This window comes from Botryllus schlosseri, chromosome 6 (assembly GCF_051294905.1).
Source record: "Botryllus schlosseri isolate E-star chromosome 6, Bs_hap1, whole genome shotgun sequence".
Classification (NCBI taxonomy): Eukaryota; Metazoa; Chordata; class Ascidiacea; order Stolidobranchia; family Styelidae; genus Botryllus; species Botryllus schlosseri.
In genome coordinates this window covers 3,173,082-3,191,114 of record NC_137241.1, presented here as the reverse complement: position 1 = coordinate 3,191,114, position 18,033 = coordinate 3,173,082, and the positions used below count along the sequence as shown (strand labels likewise).

Here is an 18,033-nt window from a genome sequence, read left to right as displayed (position 1 = left end):
TATGTGTGGATACGTCGTGGTGCGGCAATGGCTGACGCCGAAATGCCTATAAATCATTTCTCAGAGAACAGCACCTAATAAGCAAGACATTTAGGAACACTAAATCGTGCAAAGCCCGAAAAGAAATTGAAAAATGTTGGAAAAAGTTTCAAATAAAACGCTATGATTTATATTCATTTGCGAAATAATTTTGGGCCCTTTTCAAGCTCGGCCCCTCTCCAATTGGGTGGTTTGGGGTGCCCCAGTTACGGTCCTGCACAAAATAAATGAATCGAAAACCAATGATCGAACTGCGATGCTTAGTAATGAGTGAACTCGTATCTGTTCTGTATTTGTCGCACGCATGTCGTCAAATGAAACGTCTTGTACTTTAAGTCAAATCGAACATGTTTCTAGCCCTACTGTTACCTCACGAAGTTTTGAGTCAGTTTAAGATTAGATGTTTTATTTATTTTATCAAAGGACAAGCCTTCAACATTGCATCTTGAAATTAAAGTATAAAATTGTAATATTCCTCGCGGACCGGCAGGAATGTCGTCGCGGACCGGCACCGGTCCGCGGACCGGCGGTTGAGAACCACTGGTCTAGCGGGCCGCATGCAGCCCGTCGGCCGCGTGTTTGAGACCTCTGAAGTAGACTATCACTTCTGTTACTGCTGTGACGTGAAACTCTCGCGCACACGACTCGCAGTCGTTTCCAAATTAACTGTACTTCCTAACGTATGCATGCGTTATTGAGGATTTATGAAAGCCTAGACGTACCCATGTTCATAAGCTGGCTATTATATAGCCTACATGTGCCCGTTTCATAATGATACTGCATCTGTGCGACACATTAACAAGACCCCGACGAAAGTTCGTGATGAAAACAGCAGAGTGGTGATAGCGAGCCATTACGGCCAGGTCTACATACGAGAGAGCGAGAGGTATGGTATGTTTCCTGCTGACAAGATAGCGTAATGGCGGAGCGTTCAGCTTCTTGATCGGTAGGTCGTGGGTTTAATCCCCGACCGCGTCAGACCAAAGACGCAAAGACCTGGTCAGTAAAACTGTTATCCTTGGCTTCCCCGTTTCGCGCACATCCATTCAGGGATAGCATGGAGGGGTGGTACAAGATTAAGAAAGCCTCTAAACCAGAGGTGGGCAACCTTTTTGCTATTTACGGCCGCATTGCGATTACTTATCTAGCCTACGGCCGCATTACAGGACATAATCGCAATGAACTAACTGGACACCTAATACCATGTTAAACTGTCCATGGCCATTTCCGGCGAAATCCACACTAATCTACTGTTTCATATCGCCTTCACTATACGCATATAAGTTATAATTGGTCTTATATTGAATAATTACTGGTAGTGATAATGGTCGCGCGAGGCGCGAACATTTTTTTGGATTCACGAATGAATTGCGTCATTCATTATAGTAGTTTCATACATTACAACCAAATATATATCTTTTCTCAGCCCATGTGATCTAATTCGCCGGTAGAATTAATGGAGAGAGTGTTTTCGAAAATTTCGGACAAGTTATAAAATTTATATTATAAACGATTTGGCATATTCGGGTGAGCCAATTGTTATTAGTCACTTTGTTGCATGCTGTTATTTCTTGACCTCCTATCTGGATTGTCGGTATAGTTGTGAAATACTGGAATCTTCAAACTTATCAGAAACAAATTTCTTTCGTGGGGAGCACACGATTCCCAGTTATATGGGGTGCATCATTTTTCTCCGCTGCTCGTATCTGTACTCTGGAGCTCAGATTGCATTGGACGCTATTACACTAAAAATGGAAAAACGACGTCGCATTGAATCGCGCGAAGCGCGAAGAATATTTCAAGAATGATTAAATCGCTCAAAGAATAACTAATCTCTCAAATATTTAGGATTCAATTCGTAAATTAAATTTTCATTTCGACGGCCGCCAACACATACTAATTGAATTACGGGTCCACGGTCGCATAAATTACATTCTACGGCAGCATGTCCCCCATCCCTGCTAAACTAAAGGTTATTTCTGTATATACCGTACACATTTCGTGTGTGTATCTAGAGTCGGTGTATATGCCGTGAAAACTACAAGGACAAAAATATATGACGCCCTCCTCCTGGTACTATTTATTCTTTGGTCAACCGAAAAGAAAATAAGAAGACCGAAAATTGAAGGTGTAGGATAAGTCCCATCGATATGACTATGGCTAGAGTCCACCTGTCTAATCACACCTCGCATTCAAGAATTACAGAAATTAATTAGAATTATGATGTGGTTGATTGGGATGAACAATCTAATTTAACTCAGGATAATACAGACAATGGAAATTTGGAGTGGGATAAGGGGGTCAGTAGAACATACGCAGGCGACGGAATATTTCTTTTTAAAAGGAGTGGTAGGGAAGGTCGATATTAACATGGAGTTCCACATAACAGGACCAGCAGTCTATTGACTTTTTTAAAAGGCTCCTAGCGGGAGGATGTTATTGGATGTTACCCTTAAACGAAAATTAGTAACGTTGAGGTGCACACTTCAATCAGGGACGTAGAAATTGCAAGGTATAAGAAGAAATGATTCGAAAAATACTGATGAGCTGAGATAGTGGTTTGATATATGTGCTCCTGGATCGGTAGAGTGTGGTTTCAAGCTACGACCTAGTCCTGCAGAACGCTCGCACGTAAAATTGATATCCGCAGTTTGGTCGGTGCCGACACAATAATCTTGTGTTTCCTTGGCATCTCCACCATCCAAACGAAAACAATCTTCCTCTTACGCGAACGGATAGGGAGTCCCCGATTGGCACCGGCTGCCATTTTCGAAAAATTGTATTCCATTTTTCAAAATCTAATAATGGTACCTTCCTGGGATCCGAACACTGTCCCCAAGGTATCGTTCGATTCGAAATACCAACGCGCCCAACCGATTGCGCCATCCATATCGCTACGGACACCGTGTCTGATTACTTATATGAAGAGCAAGCCGAGAAAACGTTGGTTGGGAACAGACATGCTAATTTGCGAACTTTATGAACCTTAGTATAGGTATTCGACGACGATACAGTCTGGTGTATTGTATAGGCTCAGAATTCGTCGTTCTAGAGAGCCCTGAGTCGACGGTCTACGTCTAGCAGGCGCTAATTTCTAATCGAAACAATACCGACTGTTTTTGTCAGCTTGCGGCAGGCCGCCGAGAGAGTGAGTCAAGGCGAGTGATGCGCGCGCGTATGGTAACTTCAAAGGCTTATAACTCAAACTGTTGTGACCCTATATTAGTCATTTTAGTATTTGTTGACGGATATTTACAGCAAGGTATCAATGAACTTGTACGAACAATATCTTTTTCCAGAAATGAACAGCGACGACCTAGCACGATTAATATGTAATATATCGTGGTTTCAATTACGGTACTCTAGTAGTGTTGTTATCCGTTTTTATTGCCCGCCAATCACAGAAGGCCACGTCATCCTAATTGCCACGCCCATTTTCATACCCTAAGGGTACATTCATCTGCTACGTCATCTGTGCCACATCATCAAGCGCCACGCCTATAGTGCCACATCATCCATCCATTGCTATATCATCGCTGCATTGATTGCCGCATCTTGATACTTTTCTCAGATATTGTATTATGTGTATTTAGGACTAATATCATCCATACATATTTTTTAAACTTGATTTTATGTGTACAAGTTACGGTTTCTGCAGTTTCCACATTTTACGACTTATGATTGCCGCGTCAAAACTTACATTGGCACTTTACTCAGTCTCCTTGAAATAGCATTGTTTAGTGTACGAGTTCATTTTATTTCGAAAAAAGAGCATATCAATGATATCGTTGATCGTTATTGCGTCGATTCACTAGCTGAAATCCTCCAGATCGGTTGATGTTTCGAGGTACACCGCTTTGCTGCCGTCCGACACTGCGATCCGAGTTCTTGCGTTCGATCTGACCGTTTTGTTTGATGTAGCGATCACTGGCTTGTAGTATATACGATACGAGCGGAAGGTCGGGATTATGAACAACTACGCTAGGCGAATAGATGACGAATTCATCAGCTCGCAGTATAACCGCTACCTGTATAATGTTTGCATGTCGAGTATAAGGGTATTTAACTCGCCACTAAAATGCCAACGGAATAGCCGCAGGGAGCCGGTTCTCGTTGCTATAATTAAACGAACACCTTTGCCGCAGGTACGCGATCACCGACGTTATAATGATAGGGACAAATTAGCCGCATGAAAGCGAGTCTAATGAATATAACGACAGACAACAAGTTAGTTGAAAAGTAAAACTAATCGTGACCGATGCAAGACGGCGTGAAACAGCGCTTTCGCTCGATTCTTGTTGATGTAGCGATCACTGGCTTGTAGTATATACGATACGAGCGGAAGGTCGGGATTAGGAACAACAACGCACAGGCAGTCTCACACACTTTGCTGCATCTGAGCTTCGTACTAATACATGCATAATTTTTGCATGACGAGAATACGGGTAATACGGTCAATAAACGCCGGAGGCGAGTCATTTAAACCTTGTTGCTAGATAATACCACTTTCGGCTACAACAAAGTTGCCCTGCAACAAAAAATAGAAGCCCTAATGATCATGCAGAGTAAAGTTCAATTATACATCGAATTATTCGAATAGACTTGTGTAGGTATGAAGTGAAATAGAACGGAGTTTACGCAAAAGTTGCTATTGATCATAGACCAAGCTTGCTTTCAGAGCTGGAAACTAAATGCATATGAAAATTTACCTAGGTTTTCTCCACACGCATCAAATGTAGGCCTACTCAAGTGTTTATGAGGCGGCGAATAGTTCGAAGGTTGTTAGCATGTAAGGACGTCACATAGAATTGTGGAGTTTTCTGTAAACTATAATCCAGTGATCTATTTTCAATCACTATATTTTTCATTAATCTAAACTTCGCAGTTACGCTTTCTACAGTTTACACATTTTACGACTTATTTTCTTTAGACCCATACAAGTGATCCCCAATGTCGGGGCTATGGAAACAAATCAAGCATGCGTACGTAAATCTTGAGCTTAGATCACCGAGACTCTTGTATGCAACTAACATTACAGACAACCATTCGACAATATTCAACTAGCATTAATGCTTTCGATATAGTGCATCATGTACAGCGACACGCTGATCAATTCAAATTCAACAATGGGATCCCCCGCACAATCATGAAGCCCGATTTGCGTTGAATATTAACGATACCAACAAATCGGAAGATCTCTTTTCCCTCTACATCTATGATAGACGTACCATTCCATTGACTACGAATAACTTGAGATTCTGTGGGATTGAAATCGCAATCAAATAATATGAGAGTATCTTTTCCAGCTTTCAGAACTTGGACAATCGTATCAGGACTATATCGCAACACCGCAGTATGTGTGCGTGCAAAACGATACACAGTTATTTTTAGTGCCATCCGTACGACTTATGTTCAACTTGCAGTGCAACTGATGATTTATTTGCGACCGATGCATTAATGACTTTAATACTATGTACTTTAAATTATCCACACCTATGAGTCGAAATGTTGTTAAGTAACTCATGTTTTCAGCATAACCTAAAAGCAAAGTGGACGAATTTCCATGCGACCGATGCATTAATGACTTTAATACTATGTACTTTAAATTATCCACACCTATGAGTCGAAATGTTGTTAAGTAACTCATGTTTTCAGCATAACCTAAAAGCAAAGTGGACGAATTTCCATGTTGATCAAATACCCCAAACACTGCTTGCTTTCATAGTTAGTAATTAAGCGCATCACAGAATTTACCCAAAAAAGTCGGTACTCCGAAAATTTTGTAAAGTAGAGCTTTTGGCGTTGGACTTAAGTTCAAATGAACAAGTGTTCACGTAGGTTCGAGGTCTGAATGAGTCTTTTAAAGTATATAGAAACGAAAAAACTAATCTAAAAAATGTACGAAGTTTGGATGCGGCATATTTGGGTTTTTTAAAAATTATTTATACCCACGATTCGAGATATCGTTACAATGGAACTGGGTTGGCCGAGTGGTTAAGGCGTTGAACTTAAGCTTCAATGAACAGGTGTTCACGTGGGTTCGAACCCCACACCCAGTACGTCTTATAGGGATTAGGATTTTTTGGATTCAAATTTTTCGCTATTTTTTCATGGCCATAAGTCATTCTGGACCGCGAAATTGTGTAGCATATACTAATTTACGATAGCGCACTTGTAATTCGTGCAAATACAGTAATATCATAGTTCTTGTAACAAATTTGTATGCGCACAATATATGTTTATCATAAGTCCCACACATTCATGATTTCGTCCTAGTTTGAGTTTTAGAAAATATTATACCCACATCGCGACATCTTTCAAAAACAAAACGATGGCCAATGCTTGAGAGAGCAAATTTGCTATTTTTCATTGCCAAATATTGTGCTTTCAATTCACACATGGATTATTGGTAATATAATTTTACTTAACATATTTCTTTCAATTCCAGGCCTATTCAGTCCAATTAACGGCCACAAAGCTGAGTCCTCGTCATCTCATACTAGCGCACCATGAAAATGGCGACCTGCAGTCATGGATCGTGGCGAATGGCTTCCGCATAAAGGGATCGTCTCACAATGAAGCGACACCATTTGAGATGGTGCTGGATCTTCTCTATTATGTTTGTGACCTCACATATCCAAAAGTTTTCCAGATACTCTCAATTTTGGATGAAATATTCGAGCGACATCGAACTGTCCTAAACGCAGTCTCCAAATGTCTCCGCTATTTGCACTTTTTCACATTTTATAACACCTTAAGTAGTACTTAACAGTTTTAGTTTTAAATAAAATACGGAATATAAACTAATCGAAAAATTCGGTTTTTGCGTGCATCTGTTTTGCGGGAGCGTATAGCACGTACCTATACATAGTCAACTTTAATAACTGAATTACCATGCTTAACATTGAATCCCAACTCTAAACTTGATACGTAGATGTAGGACATTATGGCAATGCACCATGCTAAATTTCATCACACATCTAATGATGGAACACCTTTAAAACTAACGCAGTCGAATACCGACTTTTACGCGTATCTGTTTTGCGTGAACTTAGCATATACCTATACATAGTCAATTTTAATAGCAGAATTACCGTGTTAAACATTGAATTCCCATCTTGAAAGTTGGTACGCGGTTATAGGACATTATAAAAATGCACCATACCAAATCCCATCAGACATTTCATGATGGAACAACTTTAAAACTAACGCGACTCTACATCAACTTTTTGCGTACATCTGTTTTGCGGGAGCGTATAGCACGTACCCATACATAGCCAACTTTAATAACGGAATTACCATGCATTGAATCCCAACTCTAAACTTGATACGTAGTTGTAGGGCATTATGGCTATGCACCATGCTAAATTTCATCACACATCTAATGATGGAACACCTTTGAAACTATCGCAGTCGAATACCGACTTTTACGCATATCTGTTTTTCGTGAACATAGCATATACCCATACATAGTCAATTTTAATAACAGAATTAGCATGCTAAACATTAAATTCTCACCTTGAACGTTGGTACGCAGTTGTAGGACATAATAACAATGCACCATACCAAATTTCGTCAGACATTTCATGATGTAACACCTTCAAAACCAACGCAGTTCTATACAGACTTTTGGCTAAATCTGTTTTTCCGTAGCGTAGCACGTACCTAAACATAGTCAATTTTATTAACGGAATTACCATGTTAATATTCGACTCCCTACCTTGAAACTCGGTACGCAGTTGTAAGACATTATGACAATGCACCATGTCAAATTTTGCAAGTACTTTATCTTTACACGACGTTTTTTGTAAAATGAATACTAATTTTATTGAAAAAATAAAAAATAAAAAAGAGCGAAAAATTACATTATATCCCGGAACGCAACAAGAGAAATCGTATGAATTTGTAAACTACTTGTTCATGACATAATAATAATTCTACTTGTACACTTTTTCACATTTTATAACACTTTAAGTAATACTTAACAGTTTCAGTTTTAAATAAAAGACGGAATATAAACTAATCGAAAAATTCGGTAACCAATTTCGCGTAGGCTATGCATGCATACAAATGAGGAAAGTTACATCAACGCGTGTTAAAGTAGCTGTATCGAGTTATCGAATGATTTTCTCCTTACATCAAAACAACTAGAATGTATAACTAAATTAAAAAAACGTATCTAAATGAGCTCCAGGGCATTGTGATTATGCTGCATACCAAATTTCATCACACATTTCATGATGGAACAACTTTAAAACTAACGCAGTTCTATAGCAACTTTTGCCTGAATCTGTTTTCGGCAGCGTGTACATATACATAGTCAGATTTAATAACAGAATTATCATGCTAATATGTGACTCTTCACCTTGAAACTTGGTACGTAGTTGTAGGACATTGTGATTATGCAGCATACCAAATTTCCTCACGCATTTCATAATGGAACAACTTTAAAACTAACGCGGTTCTACATCGACTTTTTGCGTACATCTGTTTTGCGTGGGGGCGTATAGCACGTACCTATACATAGTTAACTTTAACAACGGAATTACCATGCTTAACATTGAATCCCAACTCGAAACTTGATACGTAGTTGTAGAACATTATGGCAATGCACCATGCTAAATTTCATCACACATCTAATGATGGAACACCTTTAAAACTAACGCAGTCGAATACCGACTTTTACGCATATCTGTTTTGCGTGAACATAGCATATACCTATACATAGTCAATTTTAATAGCAGAATTACCGTGTTAAACATTGAATTCCCACCTTGAAAGTTGGTACGCGGTTATAGGAGATTATAACAATGCACCATACCAAATCCCATCACACATTTCATGATGGAACAACTTTAAAACTAACGCGGTTCTACATCGACTTTTTGCGTACATCTGTTTTGCGTGGGGGCGTATAGCACGTACCTATACATAGTTAACTTTAACAACGGAATTACCATGCTTAACATTGAATCCCAACTCGAAACTTGATACGTAGTTATAGGACATTATGGCAATTCACCATGCTAAATTTCATCACACATCTAATGATGGAACACCTTTGAAACTATCGCAGTCGAATACCAACTTTTACGCATATCTGTTTTTCGTGAACATAGCATATACCCATACATAGTCAATTTTAATAACAGAATTAGCACGCTAAACATTAAATTCTCACCTTGAACGTTGATACGCGGTTGTAGGACATAATAACAATGCACCATACCAAATTTCGTCAGACATTTCATGATGTAACACCTTTAAAACTAACGCAGTTCTATACCAACTTCGCGTGAATCTGTTTGCGGGAGCGTAGCACGTACCTATGCGTGATCAACTTTAGTGATGGAATTACATATGTAATTAAGTTTCAACACTTTTACAATGATTCGTCTTGCTTCCTATAACATCCCACTCGAGAAAATGCGTCGTAGGATATAGATGAAACTAGCACAACTCATCAAGACCGCTGAAAACAGTACATTTCAACATTTAGTAGCAGTAAATTTCTAGTAAAGTACAAGACGTGATGATTTCCGAGTGAGTTAAAAAGTAAGTATTGCAGGTATAGTTTACCTGAAAACTGAATACTCTGAAATAGAAGTAGATGCAGTGTAAATAGTTAATCACTTGATTAAGTTTAGTGCAAGCAGATAAAACCTATACTTGAGTAGTACAAAATGCACGAGTACTTCGCTATCGCCTCCCTCCACGTAATAAGTGTCTACGGTTTAAGACTGCTTTTACCGATACTCGTCGGTTTCAGTTTTAGATAGAATTCGGAAACCAAATAATTTCATAAACATAAGCTAATTTAATGAATTTACTCGAATGTACTATGCCGCGCTGATAAGATTAATTATAATATACTTATCATGTTACAGCGATTTTTCTAGCGTTGAAAATCTTTAAAATGTAGTAAGCAGGCCAAATGAAGATATTCGTTGAGCTGAATAAACATAAAAAATACTCTAGACTACTTTATCGGTACTTTACAGTTACAGTTTTAGATAAAATTTGTCCCTTTCACCTATAATTACAACTCCTCGCTATCTAAACATGTTTAGAATATATTATTTGCGATGATACGAACCCGTGAAGTACTCAAGTTGCTTTTCGTAGGATATAGATGAAACTGACAACACTCACCAAGACCAGTGATCCACTGAAAAAAGTAAATTGTAGCAGTAAAGTCCCACTAAAGTACAAGAAGTAATGATTTCCTAGTTAGTTAAAAAGTAAGTATTGAGGTATAGTTTGGTCGAAAAAGCGAAAAACTCTGAAATAGAAGTAGATGCAGTGTAAATAGGTAATCACTTCATTAAGTATAGCGCAAGCAGGCCAAACCTATACTTAAGTACTGCAAATGTACAAGTACTTCGCTATGTTCTCCTTCCACGTAAAAAGTGACTAGGTTTTAGAGTACTTTATCGGTACTCGACAGTTTCAGTGCTAGATAAAATTTGGTAAGACTTTAAATTTTAAAGTAGTTTGAGCTTACGTTTGTATCACCTTGACAAGTAACATTATCAGACATGAAAATGATACTATCACCGAATATAGAAGTTAACACGCGTCAATGTGTTTCGGAATTCACGAGAAATTGCTTACTAAGAGAAGTATATTGTTGTATACACAATAGTGGAGAGAATATTTAAAATGTAGTAAGCAGGCCGATGGGTATTCGTTTAGTTGTACAGGCATAAAAAACATTCCCGCGCGCTCTTAAACAAAACACTTCCTAACCCTACCACCTAATACTAAGACGCGCGCGGGAATGTTTTTTATGCCTGTACAACTAAACGAATACCCATCGGCCTGCTTACTACATTTTAAATATTCTCTCCACTATTGTGTATACAACAATATACTTCTCTTAGTAAGCAATTTCTCGTGAATTCCGAAACACATTGACGCGTGTTAACTTCTATATTCGGTGATAGTATCATTTTCATGTCTGATAATGTTACTTGTCAAGGTGATACAAACGTAAGCTCAAACTACTTTAAAATTTAAAGTCTTACCAAATTTTATCTAGCACTGAAACTGTCGAGTACCGATAAAGTACTCTAAAACCTAGTCACTTTTTACGTGGAAGGAGAACATAGCGAAGTACTTGTACATTTGCAGTACTTAAGTATAGGTTTGGCCTGCTTGCGCTATACTTAATGAAGTGATTACCTATTTACACTGCATCTACTTCTATTTCAGAGTTTTTCGCTTTTTCGACCAAACTATACCTCAATACTTACTTTTTAACTAACTAGGAAATCATTACTTCTTGTACTTTAGTGGGACTTTACTGCTACAATTTACTTTTTTCAGTGGATCACTGGTCTTGGTGAGTGTTGTCAGTTTCATCTATATCCTACGAAAAGCAACTTGAGTACTTCACGGGTTCGTATCATCGCAAATAATATATTCTAAACATGTTTAGATAGCGAGGAGTTGTAATTATAGGTGAAAGGGACAAATTTTATCTAAAACTGTAACTGTAAAGTACCGATAAAGTAGTCTAGAGTATTTTTTATGTTTATTCAGCTCAACGAATATCTTCATTTGGCCTGCTTACTACATTTTAAAGATTTTCAACGCTAGAAAAATCGCTGTAACATGATAAGTATATTATAATTAATCTTATCAGCGCGGCATAGTACATTCGAGTAAATTCATTAAATTAGCTTATGTTTATGAAATTATTTGGTTTCCGAATTCTATCTAAAACTGAAACCGACGAGTATCGGTAAAAGCAGTCTTAAACCGTAGACACTTATTACGTGGAGGGAGGCGATAGCGAAGTACTCGTGCATTTTGTACTACTCAAGTATAGGTTTTATCTGCTTGCACTAAACTTAATCAAGTGATTAACTATTTACACTGCATCTACTTCTATTTCAGAGTATTCAGTTTTCAGGTAAACTATACCTGCAATACTTACTTTTTAACTCACTCGGAAATCATCACGTCTTGTACTTTACTAGAAATTTACTGCTACTAAATGTTGAAATGTACTGTTTTCAGCGGTCTTGATGAGTTGTGCTAGTTTCATCTATATCCTACGACGCATTTTCTCGAGTGGGATGTTATAGGAAGCAAGACGAATCATTGTAAAAGTGTTGAAACTTAATTACATATGTAATTCCATCACTAAAGTTGATCACGCATAGGTACGTGCTACGCTCCCGCAAACAGATTCACGCGAAGTTGGTATAGAACTGCGTTAGTTTTAAAGGTGTTACATCATGAAATGTCTGACGAAATTTGGTATGGTGCATTGTTATTATGTCCTACAACCGCGTATCAACGTTCAAGGTGAGAATTTAATGTTTAGCGTGCTAATTCTGTTATTAAAATTGACTATGTATGGGTATATGCTATGTTCACGAAAAACAGATATGCGTAAAAGTTGGTATTCGACTGCGATAGTTTCAAAGGTGTTCCATCATTAGATGTGTGATGAAATTTAGCATGGTGAATTGCCATAATGTCCTATAACTACGTATCAAGTTTCGAGTTGGGATTCAATGTTAAGCATGGTAATTCCGTTATTAAAGTTGGCTATGTATGGGTAGGCTACGTGCTATACGCTCCCACAAAACAGATGTACGCAAAAAGTCGATATAGAGCCGCGTTAGTTTTAAAGTTGTTCCATCATGAAATGTGTGATGGGATTTGGTATGGTGCATTGTTATAATCTCCTATAACCGCGTACCAACTTTCAAGGTGGGAATTCAATGTTTAACACGGTAATTCTGCTATTAAAATTGACTATGTATAGGTATATGCTATGTTCACGCAAAACAGATATGCGTAAAAGTCGGTATTCGACTGCGTTAGTTTTAAAGGTGTTCCATCATTAGATGTGTGATGAAATTTAGCATGGTGCATTGCCATAATGTTCTACAACTACGTATCAAGTTTCGAGTTGGGATTCAATGTTAAGCATGGTAATTCCGTTGTTAAAGTTAACTATGTATAGGTACGTGCTATACGCCCCCACGCAAAACAGATGTACGCAAAAAGTCGATGTAGAACCGCGTTAGTTTTAAAGTTGTTCCATTATGAAATGCGTGAGGAAATTTGGTATGCTGCATAATCACAATGTCCTACAACTACGTACCAAGTTTCAAGGTGAGGAGTCACATATTAGCATGATAATTCTGTTATTAAATCTGACTATGTATATGTACACGCTGCCGAAAACAGATTCAGGCAAAAGTTGCTATAGAACTGCGTTAGTTTTAAAGTTGTTCCATCATGAAATGTGTGATGAAATTTGGTATGCAGCATAATCACAATGCCCTGGAGCTCATTTAGATACGTTTTTTTAATTTAGTTATACATTCTAGTTGTTTTGATGTAAGGAGAAAATCATTCGATAACTCGATACAGCTACTTTAACACGCGTTGATGTAACTTTCCTCATTTGTATGCATGCATAGCCTACGCGAAATTGGTTACCGAATTTTTCGATTAGTTTATATTCCGTCTTTTATTTAAAACTGAAACTGTTAAGTATTACTTAAAGTGTTATAAAATGTGAAAAAGTGTACAAGTAGAATTATTATTATGTCATGAACAAGTAGTTTACAAATTCATACGATTTCTCTTGTTGCGTTCCGGGATATAATGTAATTTTTCGCTCTTTTTTATTTTTTATTTTTTCAATAAAATTAGTATTCATTTTACAAAAAACGTCGTGTAAAGATAAAGTACTTGCAAAATTTGACATGGTGCATTGTCATAATGTCTTACAACTGCGTACCGAGTTTCAAGGTAGGGAGTCGAATATTAACATGGTAATTCCGTTAATAAAATTGACTATGTTTAGGTACGTGCTACGCTACGGAAAAACAGATTTAGCCAAAAGTCTGTATAGAACTGCGTTGGTTTTGAAGGTGTTACATCATGAAATGTCTGACGAAATTTGGTATGGTGCATTGTTATTATGTCCTACAACTGCGTACCAACGTTCAAGGTGAGAATTTAATGTTTAGCATGCTAATTCTGTTATTAAAATTGACTATGTATGGGTATATGCTATGTTCACGAAAAACAGATATGCGTAAAAGTCGGTATTCGACTGCGATAGTTTCAAAGGTGTTCCATCATTAGATGTGTGATGAAATTTAGCATGGTGCATAGCCATAATGCCCTACAACTACGTATCAAGTTTAGAGTTGGGATTCAATGCATGGTAATTCCGTTATTAAAGTTGGCTATGTATGGGTACGTGCTATACGCTCCCGCAAAACAGATGTACGCAAAAAGTTGATGTAGAGTCGCGTTAGTTTTAAAGTTGTTCCATCATGAAATGTCTGATGGGATTTGGTATGGTGCATTTTTATAATGTCCTATAACCGCGTACCAACTTTCAAGATGGGAATTCAATGTTTAACACGGTAATTCTGCTATTAAAATTGACTATGTATAGGTATATGCTAAGTTCACGCAAACAGATACGCGTAAAAGTCGGTATTCGACTGCGTTAGTTTTAAAGGTGTTCCATCATTAGATGTGTGATGAAATTTAGCATGGTGCATTGCCATAATGTCCTACATCTACGTATCAAGTTTAGAGTTGGGATTCAATGTTAAGCATGGTAATTCAGTTATTAAAGTTGACTATGTATAGGTACGTGCTATACGCTCCCGCAAAACAGATGCACGCAAAAACCGAATTTTTCGATTAGTTTATATTCCGTATTTTATTTAAAACTAAAACTGTTAAGTACTACTTAAGGTGTTATAAAATGTGAAAAAGTGCAAATAGCGGAGACGTTTGGAGACTGCGTTTAGGACAGTTCGATGTCGCTCGAATATTTCATCCAAAATTGAGAGTATCTGGAAAACTTTTGGATATGTGAGGTCACAAACATAATAGAGAAGATCCAGCACCATCTCAAATGGTGTCGCTTCATTGTGAGACGATCCCTTTATGCGGAAGCCATTCGCCACGATCCATGACTGCAGGTCGCCATTTTCATGGTGCGCTAGTATGAGATGACGAGGACTCAGCTTTGTGGCCGTTAATTGGACTGAATAGGCCTGGAATTGAAAGAAATATGTTAAGTAAAATTATATTACCAATAATCCATGTGTGAATTGAAAGCACAATATTTGGCAATGAAAAATAGCAAATTTGCTCTCTCAAGCATTGGCCATCGTTTTGTTTTTGAAAGATGTCGCGATGTGGGTATAATATTTTCTAAAACTCAAACTAGGACGAAATCATGAATGTGTGGGACTTATGATAAACATATATTGTGCGCATACAAATTTGTTACAAGAACTATGATATTACTGTATTTGCACGAATTACAAGTGCGCTATCGTAAATTAGTATATGCTACACAATTTCGCGGTCCAGAATGACTTATGGCCATGAAAAAATAGCGAAAAATTTGAATCCAAAAAATCCTAATCCCCATAAGACGTACTGGGTGTGGGGTTCGAACCCACGTGAACACCTGTTCATTGAAGCTTAAGTTCAACGCCTTAACCACTCGGCCAACCCAGTTCCATTGTAACGATATCTCGAATCGTGGGTATAAATAATTTTTAAAAAACCCAAATATGCCGCATCCAAACTTCGTACATTTTTTAGATTAGTTTTTTCGTTTCTATATACTTTAAAAGACTCATTCAGACCTCGAACCTACGTGAACACTTGTTCATTTGAACTTAAGTCCAACGCCAAAAGCTCTACTTTACAAAATTTTCGGAGTACCGACTTTTTTGGGTAAATTCTGTGATGCGCTTAATTACTAACTATGAAAGCAAGCAGTGTTTGGGGTATTTGATCAACATGGAAATTCGTCCACTTTGCTTTTAGGTTATGCTGAAAACATGAGTTACTTAACAACATTTCGACTCATAGGTGTGGATAATTTAAAGTACATAGTATTAAAGTCATTAATGCATCGGTCGCATGGAAATTCGTCCACTTTGCTTTTAGGTTATGCTGAAAACATGAGTTACTTAACAACATTTCGACTCATAGGTGTGGATAATTTAAAGTACATAGTATTAAAGTCATTAATGCATCGGTCGCAAATAAATCATCAGTTGCACTGCAAGTTGAACATAAGTCGTACGGATGGCACTAAAAATAACTGTGTATCGTTTTGCACGCACACATACTGCGGTGTTGCGATATAGTCCTGATACGATTGTCCAAGTTCTGAAAGCTGGAAAAGATACTCTCATATTATTTGATTGCGATTTCAATCCCACAGAATCTCAAGTTATTCGTAGTCAATGGAATGGTACGTCTATCATAGATGTAGAGGGAAAAGAGATCTTCCGATTTGTTGGTATCGTTAATATTCAACGCAAATCGGGCTTCATGATTGTGCGGGGGATCCCATTGTTGAATTTGAATTGATCAGCGTGTCGCTGTACATGATGCACTATATCGAAAGCATTAATGCTAGTTGAATATTGTCGAATGGTTGTCTGTAATGTTAGTTGCATACAAGAGTCTCGGTGATCTAAGCTCAAGATTTACGTACGCATGCTTGATTTGTTTCCATAGCCCCGACATTGGGGATCACTTGTATGGGTCTAAAGAAAATAAGTCGTAAAATGTGTAAACTGTAGAAAGCGTAACTGCGAAGTTTAGATTAATGAAAAATATAGTGATTGAAAATAGATCACTGGATTATAGTTTACAGAAAACTCCACAATTCTATGTGACGTCCTTACATGCTAACAACCTTCGAACTATTCGCCGCCTCATAAACACTTGAGTAGGCCTACATTTGATGCGTGTGGAGAAAACCTAGGTAAATTTTCATATGCATTTAGTTTCCAGCTCTGAAAGCAAGCTTGGTCTATGATCAATAGCAACTTTTGCGTAAACTCCGTTCTATTTCACTTCATACCTACACAAGTCTATTCGAATAATTCGATGTATAATTGAACTTTACTCTGCATGATCATTAGGGCTTCTATTTTTTGTTGCAGGGCAACTTTGTTGTAGCCGAAAGTGGTATTATCTAGCAACAAGGTTTAAATGACTCGCCTCCGGCGTTTATTGACCGTATTACCCGTATTCTCGTCATGCAAAAATTATGCATGTATTAGTACGAAGCTCAGATGCAGCAAAGTGTGTGAGACTGCCTGTGCGTTGTTGTTCCTAATCCCGACCTTCCGCTCGTATCGTATATACTACAAGCCAGTGATCGCTACATCAACAAGAATCGAGCGAAAGCGCTGTTTCACGCCGTCTTGCATCGGTCACGATTAGTTTTACTTTTCAACTAACTTGTTGTCTGTCGTTATATTCATTAGACTCGCTTTCATGCGGCTAATTTGTCCCTATCATTATAACGTCGGTGATCGCGTACCTGCGGCAAAGGTGTTCGTTTAATTATAGCAACGAGAACCGGCTCCCTGCGGCTATTCCGTTGGCATTTTAGTGGCGAGTTAAATACCCTTATACTCGACATGCAAACATTATACAGGTAGCGGTTATACTGCGAGCTGATGAATTCGTCATCTATTCGCCTAGCGTAGTTGTTCATAATCCCGACCTTCCGCTCGTATCGTATATACTACAAGCCAGTGATCGCTACATCAAACAAAACGGTCAGATCGAACGCAAGAACTCGGATCGCAGTGTCGGACGGCAGCAAAGCGGTGTACCTCGAAACATCAACCGATCTGGAGGATTTCAGCTAGTGAATCGACGCAATAACGATCAACGATATCATTGATATGCTCTTTTTTCGAAATAAAATGAACTCGTACACTAAACAATGCTATTTCAAGGAGACTGAGTAAAGTGCCAATGTAAGTTTTGACGCGGCAATCATAAGTCGTAAAATGTGGAAACTGCAGAAACCGTAACTTGTACACATAAAATCAAGTTTAAAAAATATGTATGGATGATATTAGTCCTAAATACACATAATACAATATCTGAGAAAAGTATCAAGATGCGGCAATCAATGCAGCGATGATATAGCAATGGATGGATGATGTGGCA

The 18,033-nt window shown here is 38.0% G+C and overlaps 2 long non-coding RNA genes and 2 other non-coding genes across 4 annotated transcripts; 2 read left to right on the top strand and 2 right to left on the bottom strand.

Annotated features, from left to right (window-relative positions):
- Nucleotides 1-3,739: 3,739 nt before the first annotated feature.
- On the bottom strand, nt 3,740-10,529 carry LOC145440965 (uncharacterized). The gene is made up of 2 exons (XR_013915662.1): nt 6,344-10,529; nt 3,740-4,567 (listed from the first exon to the last, which is right to left on the bottom strand). It is a non-coding gene; the product is annotated as an uncharacterized LOC145440965 (long non-coding RNA).
- Trnal-uaa (transfer RNA leucine (anticodon UAA)) lies at nt 6,016-6,098 on the top strand. Its single transcript has one exon. It is a non-coding gene; the product is annotated as a tRNA-Leu (tRNA).
- Nucleotides 10,530-10,816: 287 nt separating the features above from the next.
- LOC145440964 (uncharacterized) lies at nt 10,817-17,837 on the top strand. Its single transcript, XR_013915661.1, has 2 exons — nt 10,817-15,233; nt 17,010-17,837. It is a non-coding gene; the product is annotated as an uncharacterized LOC145440964 (long non-coding RNA).
- Trnal-uaa (transfer RNA leucine (anticodon UAA)) lies at nt 15,479-15,561 on the bottom strand. Its single transcript has one exon. It is a non-coding gene; the product is annotated as a tRNA-Leu (tRNA).
- Nucleotides 17,838-18,033: the final 196 nt, after the last annotated feature.